The sequence below is a fragment of the Protopterus annectens genome, chromosome 4.part0 (genome assembly GCF_019279795.1).
Source record: "Protopterus annectens isolate FY-2018-M chromosome 4.part0, PAN1.0, whole genome shotgun sequence".
In the NCBI taxonomy this organism is placed as follows: domain Eukaryota; kingdom Metazoa; phylum Chordata; order Ceratodontiformes; family Protopteridae; genus Protopterus; species Protopterus annectens.
This window is the reverse complement of record NC_056733.1, coordinates 49,828,491-49,847,390: the sequence shown is the minus strand read 5'-3', so window position 1 is coordinate 49,847,390 and position 18,900 is coordinate 49,828,491. Positions and strand designations below refer to the sequence as shown.

Below are 18,900 nucleotides of genomic sequence, written 5' to 3'. Positions count from 1 at the left end.
TTATTTGGGATTGCCTGATCCATGCAGTCCTGGAGGTGTTCATAGAAGGCATATGTAAGGGCTTCCACAGCTTGGGTTGTGGTTTCCACTGGCTCAGGGGCCTTGAAGGATACCACACCAGTCTTGAGTAGTGTGAAGTTTGCTTTAGAGAAGTTCTTCACTGTGGTCTTTTTTGTTTGGGGTGGGGGCGGGATGTGGATATCCAGTGAGATTAGTTTATGATCAGATCTCACCAATGAGGGATATACTTCCGGTGTGGAGCATTTTGTCCCCATGTTTGTGATAATGAGATCTAGTATATTTTCTCCTCTCGTGGGAACAGTGACTAGCTGTTCCATGGCATTTGAATTTATGAACTCCAGGAATCATTGGGCCAGAAAGTTAGGGCTTGAGTAATGTTCCCAGTCTATATTCGGGTAGTTGAAGTCACCCAATATGATGGTGTTTGGAGATACATTTATACCCTCCAGTGTCTTCAGGAAGGCTGTGTGGGGTTTCTGAGTTTGAGAGGGTGGCCTGTAGCATGCTACAATTTGTAGAGCAGTTTTGCCTATGGTTAGTTGCACCTGGATGGTTTCCGAAGCTTCGTGCGTTGCCACCAACCTGGAGGTGTGGGTATCCTTTATGAATATGGATACACCCCCTCCTTTTGTGGTGTGGTCCGGGTTTTGGGGCCGGAACACATGATATGAGGTAAAACCTAATAGTGCCGGGGTGCTCTCAGGAGCCTTGAACCAGGCAGTTACAGCACAGACATCGATGTTCTCCATACTGAGAAGGGCCTCGAGTGCGTGCATTTTGAGATTTAGACTTCTGGCATTGAGCAGCATTACCCTCAGTTTCTTCCCATTTTTGTTTTCTAGGGTGGTAGGTTTAGAATTTGAGCCTTGCCTAAAAAAGGCACTATGGGGGTGGCAAGAGCCTTAGCCAATATCCGGAATCCCAGGGGTGACAGGTGCAAGCCGTCCCTTGCGAAGCAGCGTGGCCTGTCAAGCATGTCATCCCAGGCAGACAGACACTGGATCCCCTTAGAATGACACCAGACATTAAGCCAATTGTTAAAGCTGATCATCTTGTCTCTATATTGTGGCATCATTCTTGGTGAAGTAAGGATATTGCTCAGGGTCAGGGTCATACCTGCCTGGGCTACATAATCAGAGAGCTCCTCTATGTCTCTTTTCATGTAGTCCAGGGAGGTACGTCTCAGGTCGTTCACACCAGCATGGACAATGACTGTGTCATATTTGTACTTGCCGTGGAGTGACCAGAGTGCTTGTGTTATGTGGCGGATTCTAGCGCCAGATAGGCAGCTTACTGTGACCCTCTCCTTGTTCAGCCTGGTGAGTGGGACGTCAGTGTGTCTGACTATGGAGCCACCTATGACAAGTATGTTTCGTGTTGTATTTGGCCTTAAGGGCTGTGACTGCTTTGCACACTGATTTTGTGGTTTATGTGTTGCTTGTGGGGTGTCTTGAGGTAGCAGTTGTTTGGGTGTCTGCTTTGGAGGCCTCTGCTGTTTAGGTAAATTTTTACTCAGAGCCTCTGAGTATGTCTTTGTGTGTTTATGTGTTTGATTCAGTGGTGTGGTAGCATTATGTGAGGCTGGTTTTGTGGTGTGTGTAGTTGCCTTCTCCTCCTGTCTGGTCTTGCCAGGCCTGAGTTGAGAGAGCTCAGCCTCCAGTTTGGCTAAATAGCTGCATCTCTCGCAAGTATTTGTGTTATGTGGAAGGAGGAGAGGGTTGTCTGTGTACATGAGGCAGTTATAACATTGCCTCAAGATTCCCAGATTCACCAGCTGGACCGGAGAGGAGATTGACAACTGACCTTTGGACATGCTAGAATAATATTGGGAATTCCTTAATAATTGAAAACAAGGGCCAGTGGGGAGTGAGGGTGTAGTGCTTTTAATTTTTAGTGCTGACTTATATAAATTGCTTTAATGAGCAAGTGCCAGGTAACTTGAGTGCAATGTGTTACAAGTAACTAAATGCAAAAACGACAAACAGTAACTTTCTTTCAAGTGAAACAAGGAAATAAGTACAGTAAGCAATGCAGATATCACTAGTGATCCACAGAAGCGCTGAGAAGCCGCGTATTAGGTGGAATTAGCGTTCCAGGGAAATAACAAGTAAACAAACAACAAGCATATAAACAAAGCTAGATTCAGCAGGCCTGGATCTAGTCTATGCTACAGCAAACAAGGTGTACCAATTTCAGTAAGATACAGTTCAAATATTCAGGCACTATAAACCTTTAACCAGAAATTCCCAGCTCAGAAGGACAGAGTCCAGCCTCTTCTCCCACAAGAGTGCAGACCACGAACCTTCTTAATGTAAAATAACTGGCCTGAAGCCCAAGTGCTTAAACCAGAACTAATACACTTGGACACTGGGCTCTCAATCAGCAGTTCCCAACTTAGAAGGATGAAAGCTACCTGTCCTGCCACCACAGTGCTTGCCACAAACCTTCCTAATGTAAAACAACTGGTCTGAAGCCCAAGTGCTTAATCCAAAAGACTTCCTATCACCCACAGTGTCAGATAAAGCGTGGACAGGTGTGGATCGATAAGCAATCCCTTGTTTTGTGTGATTAGATCCACCCTGTTAGGTAACTTGTGATGATTGCCCCTGGCTAGATGCACAAGAGGGAACCAGTGTTGTTGCGGCCAAAAGGGAGTCACCAACAAGATTTTGAGAGCATCCTGTTGGATACTGAACAGGACTTTTGGAATGAGAGGAAAGGGAGGGAATGCATAAAGAAACATCCCCTTCCAAGAGAATGAGATGGTGTCCACCTTCCATACCAAAGGACCTGGGACTCTGGCACAAAACAGAGGAAGCTGTCTGTTCAGAGGGAGGCAAAAAGATCCACTTGAGGAGTACTCACTAGTGGATAATGTCTGGAAACACATCCATGTGAAGCATCCCATTTGTGGGACAGAGTTAAGGACCTGCTCATATCGTCTGCCACAATATTATGACAGGAAGGGATATAAACTGCCTGAAGAGTCACTTGACAGCAAAATCCCATGCCAGAAGTGTCAACCAGCAAAGATAATATAATATCTAATTCCTCCCTGCTTGATGATATACCGCATCATTGTAGTATTGTCTGTGAATACCTTGACAGGCCCTGGAGAAAAGAGAAACTGAAATGCCTGAAGACCCAGCAGAAAGGCTCTCATCTCTTTGACACTGATGTGCTCCTTCTGCTGATGAGGCAACCACACTCCCTGTACCTTTAGGGAGCCAAAAGTCCCTGCCATCCCATATCTGAGGCATCCATGAACAATTCCTGAGAGGGGAGATGGGAATGAAAAGGGATCCCTGGATTCAGAGAAGAGACAACTGCTGAATTCACAAAGAGAAGTTCCTGTCTGAGGCAAGGAGGAAGAAGAACTACAAATGCTAGAGGATGAGCATGTTGAAGCCACACTGACTTCAGCAACCATGGAAAGTTTCTCATATGAAGTTTGACCAGAGGGAGCATCTCAATGGTGGATGCCATGAAACCCAGAATTCTCAGAAACTTCCTGGCTGTAATGGAAGCCAGAGGAAGAACAGTATGAAAGAAAGAAATGAGAGTTAAGCCCTTGAAGGGGGAGGGATGCAGGCACTGGCACCATATGAATCCTGCACCCAGAAAAACATGATCCTAAGGAGTCAGAGAAGACTTTTTGAAATTTAAGTGAACACCAGGCTCTGAAGAAGGGATATGGCAAAATGAAGACTTTGCAAATGGGTCTCTGGAGAAGATGCCAGAATCAACAGGTAGTTCAAGTACGGAAATATTTGGATCCCTTGAAGTCTGCAAAAGGCAATCACAGGAGCAAGGCATTTGTTGAACACCCTTGGGGCAGTGGAAAGGCCAAAGAGCAAAGCAGGGAACTGAAAATGCCATGAAGCAACAGGGAAATGCAAAAACTTCCTGAAAACAAGATGGATCGGAATATGGAGATAAGCATCCAGAGACATCATACAGGCCGGAGGGAGCAAGAGGGGAAACAGAATCTGAAGGGACAACATCTGAAAGGAAGGTATCTTTAAAATAAAGTGTTTAGATGACAGAGGTCTAGAATAGGTCTCCAAGTGCCCTCTTTTGTAGGCACTAGAAACAGTTGGAAGTAGAAACCTTTCCCCCGTTGTGAGAGACATCTCTTGAACAGAATCCTAAGACAATAGATCTTGAAGACCTATGGTAAAAAGGGAAGATGTTCCAGAGGAGGCTGAGGAATGCCCATAAAAGGAGGACAAGACTTCCACACCATGAAGTACCCTTGACAAATGACTGACAGAACCCAAGAATCCTGAGTGATCTGAAGCCAAACCAGTAACAAAAGAGAAAGGTGGCGTGAAAGAGGAATGTGGCTGGGAAGGGATGGATAGTTACACAGCAACTGGTTTGTTCAGAAAGGAAGGCTTCAGAGTCCCTGAAAATTAAATAGCCTTAGCAGGAGGGATGCATTTGCCACTCTTTTTACCTTTAGTAGAAGGACAGGACTGCCTATGAACAAAGGCAGGCTTAGCAGGGTAGATTCTCTGAAACTTAGGCACAGGAGAAACAAAAACATGTTTAAATTTCCATAACACCTTACCCTTAGCAACAGCTTCCCCAAACAAAAGTTTATAATCCAGAGGAGCATCCATCAACTTAGCTTTAATATCATCAGGTAGAGGTTGAAGCCTAAACCAAGAATACCTCCTCATAAACAGCAGCCCTAGAAGAGGTATCCACTGCATCATAACATTTAACAGAATGACGAGCAACTTGTCAGGAAGTCCTTAGCAAGGAAAGGACAGAAGTTTTACCCTCAGAGTCTGGAAAATCAGAAATAAGTTGACAGGCCTGAGAAGGAACAGCCAATACATACCTACCTAGATATATGAGTCTGATAATTAATAGCTCTAAAAGCTAGCGTAGCAGAAGTGTATACCTTTTTGCCCAGCCTGTCCATAATTCTGCTATCCTTATCAGAAGGCAATAATTTGGGTGAAGGAAGCAAATGAGATGGCTTATCAGAGGCTATGGACACTACCGAGGGGTCAGAAGCAGGGCATTTATATAAAAAAAGAATAATCATCAGAACCCAATTTATTTATTTGACGTTTGTTTACCAGGATAGTCCAACTGGGTTACATTACCCGTTTTCAGCGGAGGCCCAAGGAGAAAAGCACCACATATAAAAACTCAGTTACGTATATTGTTACATATATTATACACTGTTCCACAGTTGTAATCATGTTGCATAGTCATACAATAGGTTACAATATACAAGAATACAGGAGTAGATGAATTTTTAGGCGGGCACTTAGGGTTACATAGTACTAGTAGTAGAATATTCACAATTTACATTCGTACACAAATTGAAATAAGCTTCCTAGGGTACACTGAATTTGTTTAGCGTGAGTTTGAGTAGCATGACACAAGTTTGAGTGGGTCAATCAGAACATAAGCCGTCTGGTGAACAAGTTGTGCCCTGCTTCAAAGGATTCAAGAGAATTATAGTAAATTAGGTTAAGAGGAGAAGATTTGTGTAGTAAGAGGAGGTGTAGGGTGGGAAAAAGGAGGAAGTGACAGAAAGGAAAGAAGTACATTAGCCTGGAGTAAGGCATGCACATAACCAAGCTTTGTTTAGATGTTCTTTTAGGGAGGTTTTAAAGTGAAGTAGGCTAGGAGTAAGCTTGATGTTAGTTGGGACGGTGCTCCATAATTTGGTGACAGTGTGTAAGTAAAGTGATTTTCCTTGGTTTCTGGAGGGTCTGTAGATTCGAGAAGTTGTTTGTCTTCAGATCAGAGAGTGTTCTGTTTGGTTTGTAATGTTGGATTAGGTTGGCTAGGGTAGGACAGGCACTGAGCTATGTTTTACGGATTGTACTTAGTTGTGTATACGTAAGCTGGGTTGCTAGTTCGAACCAGTTTAGTTCTTTTAGTGGTATACAGTGGTGTGTATGGTAGTTGGAGTTAGTTGCAGACTTTGCTATTTTGTTGTAGCATTGTTCAGTTTTCTTCTTGGCAGAGTTTTGTATATTGATTAGTATACAGGAGCAATAGAATAAGGACTGCAGCAGGAAGATTTTTGATAAGGTGGCCTTGGTGGGGGTGGTAAGAAATTGCCTGTTTCTGCAGGGGAGTCCAACTTTTATCCAGTTTTATTGATGTTTTGTTGGATGTGAAGGTCAAAGTTGAGTTTGTTATTGATAACCCCTAGAAGTTTAGTTTCTTGTACATTTTCTATGATGGTTTTGTCGGCTGTGGGAATATTAAATTAGTCTGGGCCGTTGGGGGTACTTTTGGGGTGAAGACTATAATCTTGTTTTTTTTTGGGGGGGGGGGGTTAGAAAGAGTTGGAAGTTTGTCAGCCATGATTCAGATGCTGTGAATGATTGTCGGGTTCTGATTAGTAGTTCTTGGAGAGTATGAGCAGAGCAGATTAATGTTGAGTCATCTGCACTTTGGATTAATGTTCCAGGCTGTGTATAGATTGTTGGTGAATATGTTACACAGTAGGGGTCCTAAGATGGACCCTTGGGGAACTCCTGTGAGGTTTTGTAGGAAGGGGGAAGAGTTGGTTAGACCATTTGCTTGCTTTTGGCCATATATGTAGCTTTGGAGCCACTGGAGTGTGATAGTAAAGCATCCTAGACTAGATAGAGTGGCTAGAAGTAAAGTATGTGAAACTGTGTTGAACGGCTTTTGAGAGGTCCAAGAATATAGCAGATACTATATATCCTTTGTCCCTGACTTTGTTAAATGTGTTTGTGAAGGATAATAATGCAGTGGATGTGCTATAGTCTGGCCTAAAGCTGTGCCAAGTTTGAGTGAGCTGGCTGTTTTGGAGTAGATACGTCATTAAATTGTTGGTGGATACACCTTTCCATGATTTTGGATAATGGGGATAGTACTGATACTGGGCAGAAATTAGATATTTCTGTATAGTGTCCTCCTTTATGAGCTGGTGTTATGGGTGACATTTTTCATACTGTAGGTACCGTTGTCTCTGACAGTGAGCTGTTTATTAATATGCTGACTGGATATGCGATCGAGTCAGCTGCAAGTTTTGGGTAATGGGGTGGGAAGTTGTCAGCTGATATGGAACAGGGTTTTAGTTTGAGCAGTAGCTTTTTTATTGTAAAAGTGGGTATGAGCCTCTGCTAAACAAATATAAAATAAACACAAGGAGAAAGTAGTGTTAGGATTGTTTGGTGGGTTATTTGTGTAGTTATGGGCTTGGTTTGTTGTAGGTGTTGTTATGTTATTTGAGTTTGTTTATAGGTTTAGGTGGGGGTATCCTGAGTTAGTTTTGGGAGTGAGTAGGTCTGATATGTATTTTATGAAATATTTGTTTAATTTTTCAGCTACTTCTTCTTCGGGGGAATTGAGCTATCTTTATTAGTTTCTGGGTTGAGAAGGGAAGTTATAGAATGCCAGTATTTTTTGGGTTGTGTTTGTGTTGCAACTGCAGGTTAGAGTAGTAGGGTCTATATTAGATAACTGAACACTTAAAAAAGCAAACGGTGATTAAATCAACCCTATGTAAGCGAAAGCTTACAATGTCGAAGTGTCAGAACAGCGTTTTTATTTCCAAGGGAAAAAAAATCACTGTTCCAACAAAAAAAATAAATAAATAAAAAACAATTTCAAACATTACATTAAGTGGGGGCTGCACCCCCCCACACACACCCCTACTTAAATATACCAACTCCGAGACCGCATTACAGTGTAGAAAATGGCAAAGTACCAAAGCGGCCAAGCAAATTCTTTCCCAGGGAAAGAATTCACTTAAAAGCCGCTTCGATATTTTGCGTTTTCAGCCTTTTATGTTCGACCAAGACGCATTCGAAAGAATGCACCTTTGGTCTTGTAATATAGACCCGGGTAGAAGGCTTCTTACAATTATCCACTTGTTTTGTGACTTTGTTGCGAAGTGTTATAAAGGTTTGGAGATTTTGCTGGGTTCTATTACGTTTCCATTTATCCCATTCTTTGTCTCTTTTCTTTCATGAGATCAGTGCAGTTAGTGGTTAACCGTGGGGGATTTTGTTTTCTTCATTTTTTTTTTTTATAGAGGAGGGCCATTAAGTGCATTAAAATATTAAGGTTGATGGGAGGGGAATTTCCCACAATTTCAAACAATTTAATGTTTCCCTAAACACTACATTCTAATGTACTTCTGCATGTTAATGATACTGTATTTTATACACTTCACTCAGCAGTGTTCAGACCTGTCATGGATTAATTGCTTCTACCTGCAGACTTCTCGTCTCCAAGTAAAAGCAGATAGTAACAAAACAGCTAGTGACTTTGCAGAAGCATGACTGAATGTTTGTAAATTTTCAGTCAGAACACAATGTTAATCCTTCTCATGATTAATTGTTTGCCTCTGTAGATTTCTTTTCTACCACTGAAAGCCTTTCTTAACGGAAAAAAATTGCTAATGACGTTGCAAATAAAAGACAACCAATATTTCCCATACCTTTCATAATTTTTTTATCTTTTACAAGTCTATTTATTTATTTTATTTGGATTTGATTACATGGATGGTCTGAATGGACTGTAGAATAAGAAGTTATGTACCTACCATAATGTTCCATGTTAGTTTTCTTCATCTCGCCTTCTTTCTTGCTGTTTGGGTTCAGAGCCGATCCTCGGCTCCAACTCGGCCATCTTCAATAGCTCAAGAGCCGTTTTCTGGCTCAAAGCTACGCCTTATCCCATGATGCCTAGCGACAGCTACCCAGATCTAGTTTGAAATAGCTAATCCCAGACATATGAGAGAAACCAGTTATCAAAAAACTGGTTGTTCCATGCATCCTAAAATCTAGAATAGGTTAGGGAAGACCTAGCCAGAAGAATAACAATAAAGAATACTCAGCCAGTGAAAAAGGATTCCTCTCGATCCATTAGGACAGGGGGACGGAGGGAGGGACGCAAGAAAGAAGGAGAGATGAAGACAACTAACATGGAACATTATGGTACGTACATAACTTCTTAATGTTGTCTATCTCACCTTCATTCTTGCTGTTTGGAACAGCGTCCCTAGCACCTAACTGGGTGGCTCAGTGGAACAGTCTCTTCAGAACAGTGGAACCAAAGTCAGATCTGCTCCAGGAGACCATATCCACCTTGTATGAGAAATAAAGGTATGAGGGTTTGCCCACGTGGCAGCTGCACAGATGGAATCCATGGGCAACCTAGACTGAAAAGCTACGGAGGTGGCTAATGCCCTAGTAGAATCACCTTTCGGTTTAGTTGGTAACTCTTTATTCTGTAACTGGTAAATAAATGTAATAGTGTGGGACAATCATCTGGATAAGATCACCTTGGAAACTGGGAGACCTTGTTTGTTTAAGGCATAAGAAAGGAATAATTGGTCTGACTTTCGTATTTCTTTAGTTCTATGTAGGTAAAAAACGCAACTGTCTGTGAACGTTCAGTTGGTGAAGCTTGTACTCAGCCTTGTTGCTATGACTGGGGAAGAACACAGGGAGATCTAAAGATTGATTTAAATTATTTTCTGAGCAGACTTTAGGAAGAAATGAAGGATTAGTCCTCAGAGAAATTCTGTCCTTGTGAAACACCAGGTAAGGATGAACACATAGTGCTTGAAGTTCTGAGACATGCCTAGCTGAAGTGATAGCAACCAGAAAGAGTGTCTTCCAAGACAGAAACTTGATGGAGCAGGATGCTGCTGGTTCAAAAGGAGGCAGAATTAAGGAAGTTAGGACTAAATTAAGATCCCACGGAGGAGGGGTAATCTCTCACTGGAGGTCTAAGAAGAGACGTTCCTCTCAAAAAAGCTTTACAGAGCTTAGGAGACATGATGTTAGAATTTTGCAAACTGATATGAAAATTAGAAATGGCCGCTAATTGTACCCTAATCATAGCGGAAGCGGCCCCGGAGTGAAAAAGTTGGGCTAGAAATTCAAGAATTTCGTGGACTGGGGCTGAGAAGGGATCCACATTCCTAGACTCTGCCCAATAAGAATGTGAGGAAACGACAATCTCACAGACTGCTGGGGAAATGCTGGGAAGCCTGGTTAAGGTTGGAAGTGGAGCAACCAAGCTGTGAGCTGGAGAGTTTGGAGGGATTGATGCAACCTGCCTGACTGATGAATCAGGAGATCTGGAATTGGGTCCAGAGTCCAGGGCTTATCGAGAAGGCAAGGGTGCAGGAAAGTACAGTTGTGTACCTACCATAAATGTAGATGTTCAAATGTATTCACTGTTGCAGTCATTGTAATTGGGTTATCCTGCTGGCAGGCGACCCGCAGTCAGCCCTAGTTCCAAAGTCTTGGTCCGGCATCGGTTGCTGTTGCATCTTCCCTGACGTCAGTTTACCAGGGGTATAAAAGTTGCAACCGACGCCATTTTCTTCAGTTTTTCTTGCCCCAGATGTCAGGTGCCCCTAGATAGGAGGCTGGAAAGATAAAAATATGCCAAAATACATGCATATATTACTATAAAGATTTCCTTCATCTACAAGCAAATACACCACATAGATTGTATAGAGTTGAGAAGTATAGAAAAGTCCCAGCAATGAAAAGGGGGATGGTGGGTGGGTAACCTGGACTGCAACAGTGAATACACTCGAACATCTACATTTATGGTAGGTACACAACTGTATTATGTTCATCGTGTTTCACTGTTGCAGTCATTACACTTGGGTAGAATCCCAAAGCTGAGGTTGGCCGGCTGGGTCTAAATTGGATTTGGAGAGGCTACCAGGCCCTGCAGAACTGCAGTGGCAAAGCCTGCTTTGGATTTAGAGTACAGAGGTAAGTGGTAGTGCTTGGTGAAAGTGTGCACTGAGCTCCAGGTTGCAGCTTCTAAAATGTCTTTGGTTAGTACTCCTCTGAGAAAAGCTGCTGAAGTGGCTGCTGCTCTGGTAGAGTGAGGCCTAATGCCCTTAGGCACTGATTTGCCATGCTGTGCATAACATAAGCGGATGCAGTGGCCTATCCATTTTGAAATTGTCTGCTTTGTAATAGGCTTTCCTTGTGATCCTGCAGAGTAGGCTGCAAACAGTTGCTCTGTTTTTCCTGAAAGTTTTTGTTTTTTCCAGGTAAAATCGTAGCTGTCTGTGTATATCCAAAGAGTGCAGAAGTTTCTCCCCTTATTTCTGGGGATTTGGGTAGAAAGTAGGCAAATGAATGGTTTGGTTCAAGGCCACATTGGATACCACCTTTGGCATGAATGTTGGGTTTGTCCTAAGTGAGACCCTGTCCTGATGAAAAATGATGAAAGGTTCCACAGCCATTAATGCCTGTAGCTCTGAGACTCTTCTTGCTGAAGTTATTGCTAGGAGCAGAGCAGTTTTCCATGATAAGAATTTTAGATCAGCTGTGCTGGCTGGTTCAAAAGGAGGCAGTGTGAGTTTTTCTAAAACAAAATTGAGATCCCAAGTCGGTACTGGTGCTCTCCTTGGGGGTCTTATATTTTTTGCCCCTCTGCAGTACTGTCGTAGTAGAGGATGTGAAAAAATAGGAGGTTCCGTACTGTAATGAGCTGAAATGGCAGAGGCATGGATTAATTGATGAGAAAGATAGGCCTTTGTCCAGCATCTCAGTTAGGTATTGTAAAATCTGAAGTATATTAGGGACAAGTGGTTCGAGCCCTTGTGCCTGGTTCCAAGCACAGAATCTCTTCCATTTTTCTGCATAAGATTTCCTAGTGCTGGGCCTCCAGGCTTCCAAAATAACATCCATAATAGCTTTAGAGAGAGGTGCAGTCTGAGTGGCTACATTATCTGTCATGCTGCCAGATTTAAGGTTCTGAGTTGACTGTGCAGAATCTGATTGTTTTGTTGTGACAGAAGATGAGGAATTTGAGGTAGAGGCCAAGCTGGGCCTTGAGACAAGCTCTTTAGGATTGGGTACCAGTGCTGGCGTGGCCAGTCTGGGGCAATCAGGATCATTTTTGGCCTTTCTTGTCCGACATTTAGGAGTACTTTGGTAAGGAGAGGCATCGGAGGGAAGGCATAGGCTGTCAGGCCTTTCCAGCTGAATGATAGAGCATCCACTTTCCATGCTTGAGAGTGATAAGTTCTTGTGCAGAATTTCTGTATTTGGTAATTGTGAGGGGAGGCAAATAGATCTATGTCTGGTCATCCCCATTTCCTCGTTATCATGCTGAACACCTGTGGATTTAGTTTCCATTCATGAGGATCCATGAGATTTCTGCTTAGTTCGTCTGCCAGTGTATTTTTTGTTCCTGGCAGGAATTGTGCCTGCAGATGTACTTGATAAGTCAGTGCTGTGTTCCACAAAGTCATGGCTTGCCTGCATAGGGGGTAGGAATGCGTGCCCCCTTGCTTGTTTATGTACCACATAACTGTGGTATTGTCTGTCTTTATTAATAGTTGTCCTGGATGTAGTAGGTCCTTGAAAGCCGTCAGGGCATTCTGTACAGCTAGCATCTCTTTTTGATTGATGTGAAGATGCATATGTTCCTTGGGCCACGTGCCCTGAATACATTTTCCTGCCATATGTGCCCCCCAGGCATAATCCGATGCATCCGTTGTTATTGTCTGCCTGGCTGTGGGTAAAGTGAAAGGCTGTCCCTTGTTGTGGTGACAGGCCTGGGCCCACCATCGAAACTCCTGTTGTAGGCAGGGAATTAAAGTTATGATTGTCTCCAGGCTGTGACAATGCTGAGTCCAAACACTTTTTAGATACCATTGTAGTTTCCCCATATGCAGTTTTGCATATGGAATGAGTAGAATGCAGGATGCCATGAAGCCTAGGGCCTGCAGAATTTTTCTTGAAGGGAGCTGGGTTTTTGTTGCCATCATTTGAAAGTAATGAGTCAGTTGCCTTTGTTTGTCTGGCGTGAGATAAGCCATCTAGGTAGTTGTATTCAAGCTTGCACCCAGGAATATTATCTCTTGAGAGGGCACTAGTTTTGATTTCTTTTCATTTACTGTGTACCCTAGGCAAATTAGCAATCTTTTTACAAATGCCAGATGCTTTAGAAGAATGTTCTTGCTCTCTGCTTGAATAAGGCAGTCGTCCAAGTAGGGATATATTTGAATTCCTTTTTGTCTGCAAAATGCAATTACTGGTGCCAGGCATTTTGTGAAGACAATGAGCACAGTAGATAAGCCAAAGGGCAGTGCAGAGAATTGGTAATGCACTGAGCCTGCTATGAATCTGAGGTATCTTCTGCAAGATTGTCTGATTGGGACATGCAGGTATGCCTCCTTGAGGTCCAAAGTAACTAGCCAAGCCTTCTTGCCCAGCATGGGTAGAAGTTGATGCAGTGTTAACATTTTGAATTTTGGAACATCCAGGAAAGTGTTTAGGATTGACAGGTCCAGTACTGGTCTCCAGGCTTTGTCCTTTCTGGGTACTAAGAAAAGTCTTGAGTAAAATCCTTGTCCCTGTTCTTGCTGTGGAACTTTATGAATAGCTCCCATGTGCATAAGAGCAGCAATCTGTTTTTGTGCCTCTGCCCATTGGTTTTGTGGCAGGTCTGGCATACCTGGTTTTGGAAGCATGTGGAAGTGGAACCTGTAGCCCTGAGATACAATATTCAGCACCCATTGGTCCTGGGTGATCACGTGCCAATTTTTTGAGAAAAGTGCTAGCTTCCCCCCTAGGGGTGCTGTCAAAAGGTAAGTGTTTGGCATTTGCAGAGGGAAGTCATTGAGACTGTTTCCTATAAGGTTGTGATTTGTCTTCCCATCCCTTGGGGGCTGAAGCACCCCATTGTTTAGGTCGGTAGGCGCCTTGGGGCTGAGATCTGCCTCTTGGGCATCGGTATCTGCCTCTTTGTGGCCTGTCTGACACTGGAAAGGTCCAATTTTTTGAAAGCCAGTTTCTGCTAAATCTAGGTGGTAGTACCTGTAAGAAATCTTTCACTGTCTGCATTGACTTTGCTTTATCCTCCATTTTCTTTAACACCTCTTCTGCCTTAACACCAAACAAAGTATCATGCTGTAATGGAGCATCCAATAATTTCACTTTAACATGTTCAGGTAAACTTTGTTCTTTCAACCAAGCATGCCTACGAATAAAAGAGCCTGTAACTGCGGCTCTACAAGAAGCCTCTAAATGAATCAAAACCACATTGCAGAGTATGCTTTCCCACTTGTTCAACTGCATGCAATAAATCCTGCATTTCCTTACTGTCAGGACCTTCTGTATTTGAAACCATTTTCTGTTTTAACAATGACATGAGGTACTGTTGGTATTTAAGCAAGTGAAACTGACAGTTTAAAGCTCTTACAGCTAAAGTAGCAGAAGTGTAAACTTTTTTCTCCCATCTGTCCAAAGCTCTTGAATCCTTATCCGAGGGGACTGGATTTTCAGCAGTGGAAGCCTTAACCCCTTTTGGACCTTAAGAAATTGTTTCTGGGTCTGCAGCAGGGTTTTTGTAAAGAAATTTGTGAGAGTCAGGGACCCTGTAGTACCTGTCTGCCTTGACTGGAGCAGGGGGTAAAGAATCAGGAGACAGACTGGATTCAGAAAAAACATCAACAACAATATCAAGCACAGGGGAGATAGCTAGGGGCCTGTGCTGTGGCAATAAAAGGAAGTCTCTGAGCCTTTTCTTGGATTCTGAATAATCCTGGCTCTCCCAATGGAAATGCTCCCTCATGGTACGCAGGGTTTCCCCAAAATAATAATCCTCAGGCGGAGAGGCTGAAGGTATGGATTCTTCTGCATCAGAGTCAGGGAGGGAGAGAATATCCCTGATCAGATAAGGAGTCAGAGGAAATAGAAACCTGGTCAGAGGAATCATAATCAGTGTCTTGCCTAGTCCTTTTGTCATGATGGGGATGGGAACCCCTGATTAAAGTAATTAGGTCTTCGGCCATTTTAAGCATCTGTTTCTTTGGCATAGATGACTGTTCTGGAGAATGCTGTACTTGCTTCCTTTGTCTTTAATGGTGTTTTTGACTTTGCCTTGGCTGCTGTAGTGGGCTTAATTGTAAGCTGTGAAGGTCTGAAAACACCCTCAGAAGCCGATGCCTGATCAGTGGCTCCGGTCCCATCTGAGGGTATAGTTTCCGTAGCCCCAATACCTTGACTTTCCACAGGCCTGGGTGTCTCCACGTGGCTGTCGGTTATGGCGTGTGGCTCTGAGGTAGCGGGTGTCAGGGGCTGCGAAGGCGCCTCACTGAGAGCCGGCGACTGGCCTAGAAGAGGCTTCATCGTCGGTTTTGGACCTCGGATGCCTGTCCTTTTCTTTGTCTTTGCGTTTTTTATAGATTCCGGTCATCGTTTGTTCCGACTGCATTATGTAATTAAACCTTCGGCCAAAATAATGTAAAGCAAAATCAAACCGACATTTAATAGTGCATTTATTGAATCGAGCACAAAACCGACAACTAGTGACGTCGTGGTCAGGGCCTAGGCAAGGAATACAATAAGAGTGAAAGTCCTTATGAGGTATTTGCTTCCAACAAGAAATACAATTATTAACTTTTACTAACATCGGTCTGGAGCAAGAAAAAGTTTCCCCAATGGGGTACTTAGCTTTATTGAAGACTTTGGTTCTGAAACTCAATTTTGAAAATCTCAGGAGTCGGCCGACCGGCACTTGCGAGCTGCTTTTGCTTCGGGCACTGCGCGGCAAGAAAGACTGAAGAAAATGGCGTTGGTTGCAACTTTTATACCCCTGGCGCACTGACGTCAGGGAAGATGCGACAGCAACCGATGCCAGACCAAGACTTTGGAACTCAGGCCGACTGCAGGTCGCCTGCCAGCAGGATAACCGAAGTGTAATGACTGCAACAGTGAAACACGATGAACATCGGGAACCATATCTGTCAAGGCCAGTAGGGGGAAATGAGGATCATTTTGCAACACAACGGTTTTGCTTTCTGTATGAGTTTCGGTATCAGGGGAAACGGAGGAAAGGCATAAAGAAGTCCCGGAGGCCAATCATGGACTAGACCGTCTCTGGGTATGTGACCTGGAAGCGGAAGAAGGGAGAAGTAGTTGCTGCATTTGCTGTTGAAAGGGGTGGCAAAAAGATTGCAGCAAGGCTGTCCCCATTTGCGGAAGATAAGATCCGCAACTTCCTGATTCAGAGACCACTCGTGAGGCATGAGGATAGCTCTGCTGAGCCTCTCCGCTATGACGTTGGATCTCCCAGGGATGTGTGTCACAATCAGAAAACGTTGGGAGGAAAATCACCCACTGCCACAGTCTGAGTGTTTCTTGACACCGGGGGTAGGATCTGGTTCCGCCCTACTTGTTAATGTACCACACCACTGACATGTTGTCTGTTTGAAATGCAATGGTCCCGGAAGGAAGAGAGTCTTGAAGGGCTTGCAATGCTGGGAGCATGGCTCTCATTTCTAGGATATTTATGTGCAGATGGTACTCATGAGGTTGCCAAGTGCCTTGGACTGTCCTGCCCAGATAATGCCCCCCTACCCTATCAGGGAGCCGTCTGTAGTCACTGTGGTTACCAGAGGGGGCTGTATGAAAGGTCTGCCCTGAGTCACTAGTGGGGAGACCATCCACCAAGAAAGGTGCCTTTTGCATGCCTCCATAACCAGGATCATGTGAGACATGGGTAGCTCCTGGAAAGACCACTACATGAAAAGAAGCCACTGAAGAATTCTCATGTGGAAACGCGCTAATGGATTTAGAAGAATGGCAGCTGCCATGGTGCCCAGAGTTTAAAGGACATATCTGACTTGGATCCTTTTGTTCTGCATTAGGATTTGCACTTGTTGACGAATTGTGGACACTCTTTCCAGTGGTAACCTTGCAAACATTTCCCTTGTGTTTAATTCTGCTCCTATGTAAGTAATAGACTGACAGGGCAACAAGGCAGATTTTTCGAAAAATTATTGTAATACCTAGCTGAGTGCAAGATGTGATTGTATAATCCCGCACTTGTAAGAGTTGATGCCTGGTGGCAGCAGTGAGGAGCCAGTCGTCTAGATATGGAAACACCTGGAATCCTTGATGTCTCAGGTGACCCGTGACCACTGCCATACATTTGGTGAACACCATGGGGGTTGTGGTGAGACCAAAGGGCAGAGCTCTGAACTAGTAATGACTGGCCCCCACCCGAAAGCGAAGAAATCTCCTGGAGCATCTGTCCATCTTGATATGGTAGCACGCATCCTGAAGATCTATCGAACACATCCAATTGTCCTGACCCAGGAAGGGTAGAATGGACTGTAGCGTGACCATCTGAAACTTTGTTCATTGTACAGACTTGTTTAGTCTGCTGAGATCCAGAATCGGACTCCAGTCCCCTGTCTTTTTTGGTACCAAAAAGAATCTTGAGCAAGTTCCGGATCCATGCTGGTCTACGGGGGACTTCCTGAATGGCTCTTTTTTCTAGCAGTTTTGAAACTTCCATTACTGCTTGCTCCTTCAGATTGGGTGGAACATCTGGAAGGGCCTTTTTTGACTGTAAGGGGGGTTGATGGAAGGGAATTTTGTAACCTCTGGATATAATGGATTGTACCCATCTGTCTCTTGTTAAATTTTGCCAGGCTTTTGGGTACAGTGAAAGTCTTCCCCTGACTGCCTCAAGTGGTGAGCAACCGGGCAACCTTTCAGGGATGCTGGAACGGCTTGTCAGAGAAGGATTCTCTGTTTCCCTGGTTCTGCGGACCACCTCTGCCATGAGGGCAGCATCTATTATTGTTGTTTCCCCCTCTGCCTCTGGAGGAAAAATCACCACATGTGTCAGGCAAGGCTCCCTGAGATTTGCGGAACCACATCTTCCCACTCTTCTGACCCTTGGGGTAAGGTCTAGAGGAGTGGAAAAATGGACTCCCATGGCACAAAGAGTCTTACTTTCTTGCTCATATCTAGTCAACATGTCTTTCACCTGTGGCCCAAAGAGAAAGGAGCCATCAAAGGGGGTATTGGTGAAGGATGCTCAAAAGGGTTCCGCAAAGTGACACAGCCGCATCCAAGCATGCCTCCTGAGGGCCACATCCATACCCGTGACTCTACTCACTCCATCGGCTGCATAGGAAATGAGCCTCATGGAGGAGTTAACTACAGAATTAAGAGTCGCTGGCTGGGAAGCTACTTTGGCTTGTACTCCCTCAGCTGTATGATCTTGAAGGGTATCTTCAAGCTCTTTAAGGAGACCCCTTTGAAGGCAAGTAAAATGACAGACAGTTCAGGGACCTCATGGAGAAGGTCGCTGAAGCAAACATTCGCTTTCTGTACCTGTCCATCGTCTCAGACTCCTTGTTAGGGAGATGAACAGATGAAGAGGTCTCTGCTACCTCTTTTGTGGTGGCTGCTGCTACCACCATGGCATCAATGAGCACACCTTTAGAAAGGAATTGCTTATCCTGGGGGGCTGTAATAAATTTACCAGGTCTCCTCGGAGTTGGTTCCACTGTGTCCGGAGCTGACCAAGCCTTTCGAGCCACTACAGACATAAGTGGGTCAAAAGGAGGAGAAACCCAGGAGGTGGAAGGTCGGGAACTGAAAGCGTCCAGGAATACAGACTCATCCTCAGTAGGGGCTAGGGGAGTCCAGTTCCCCCCTCTGCCTAAGCATTTCAAGGATGTCCGAAAAGGAAACCTCTTCAGAGGGGGATGTCGGTGACCCTTCCGATTCATCTAAGTCTGTATCAGAAGTGACAGACTCAGTGTAGTCAATGTGCTTCCTCTTGCACTACTTCTTCTGAGGGGGCTTCTCTGAGTGATCAGGGGAGGCATCGGAAGAAGAGGAAACACCCAATGGGGTGTCCCGGGGCATTGGTTCCCTACGATTGGGGTCTGCAGGAAGAGCAGAGGTTGGCACAGACACTAAGGGGGACGGAGACGGTGGGGCTGGTAGTGGAGCTGCCTTGGGGACAGCACACTCCACATGACCTCAAAGGCGTTCCTGCCAAGAGGCAGAGAAAGCTCCGGTTCTGAAGAAATAGGAATCTTTCTCCGCACCGAGGGGGATGGCTCCGAGG

At 44.3% G+C, this 18,900-nt stretch overlaps 1 protein-coding gene across 2 annotated transcripts in view; it reads right to left on the bottom strand.

The window, feature by feature from the left end:
- SGSH (N-sulfoglucosamine sulfohydrolase) overlaps positions 1 to 18,900 on the bottom strand; it is a 326,328-nt gene that overhangs the window by 200,908 nt on the left and 106,520 nt on the right. The window lies entirely within an intron of this gene.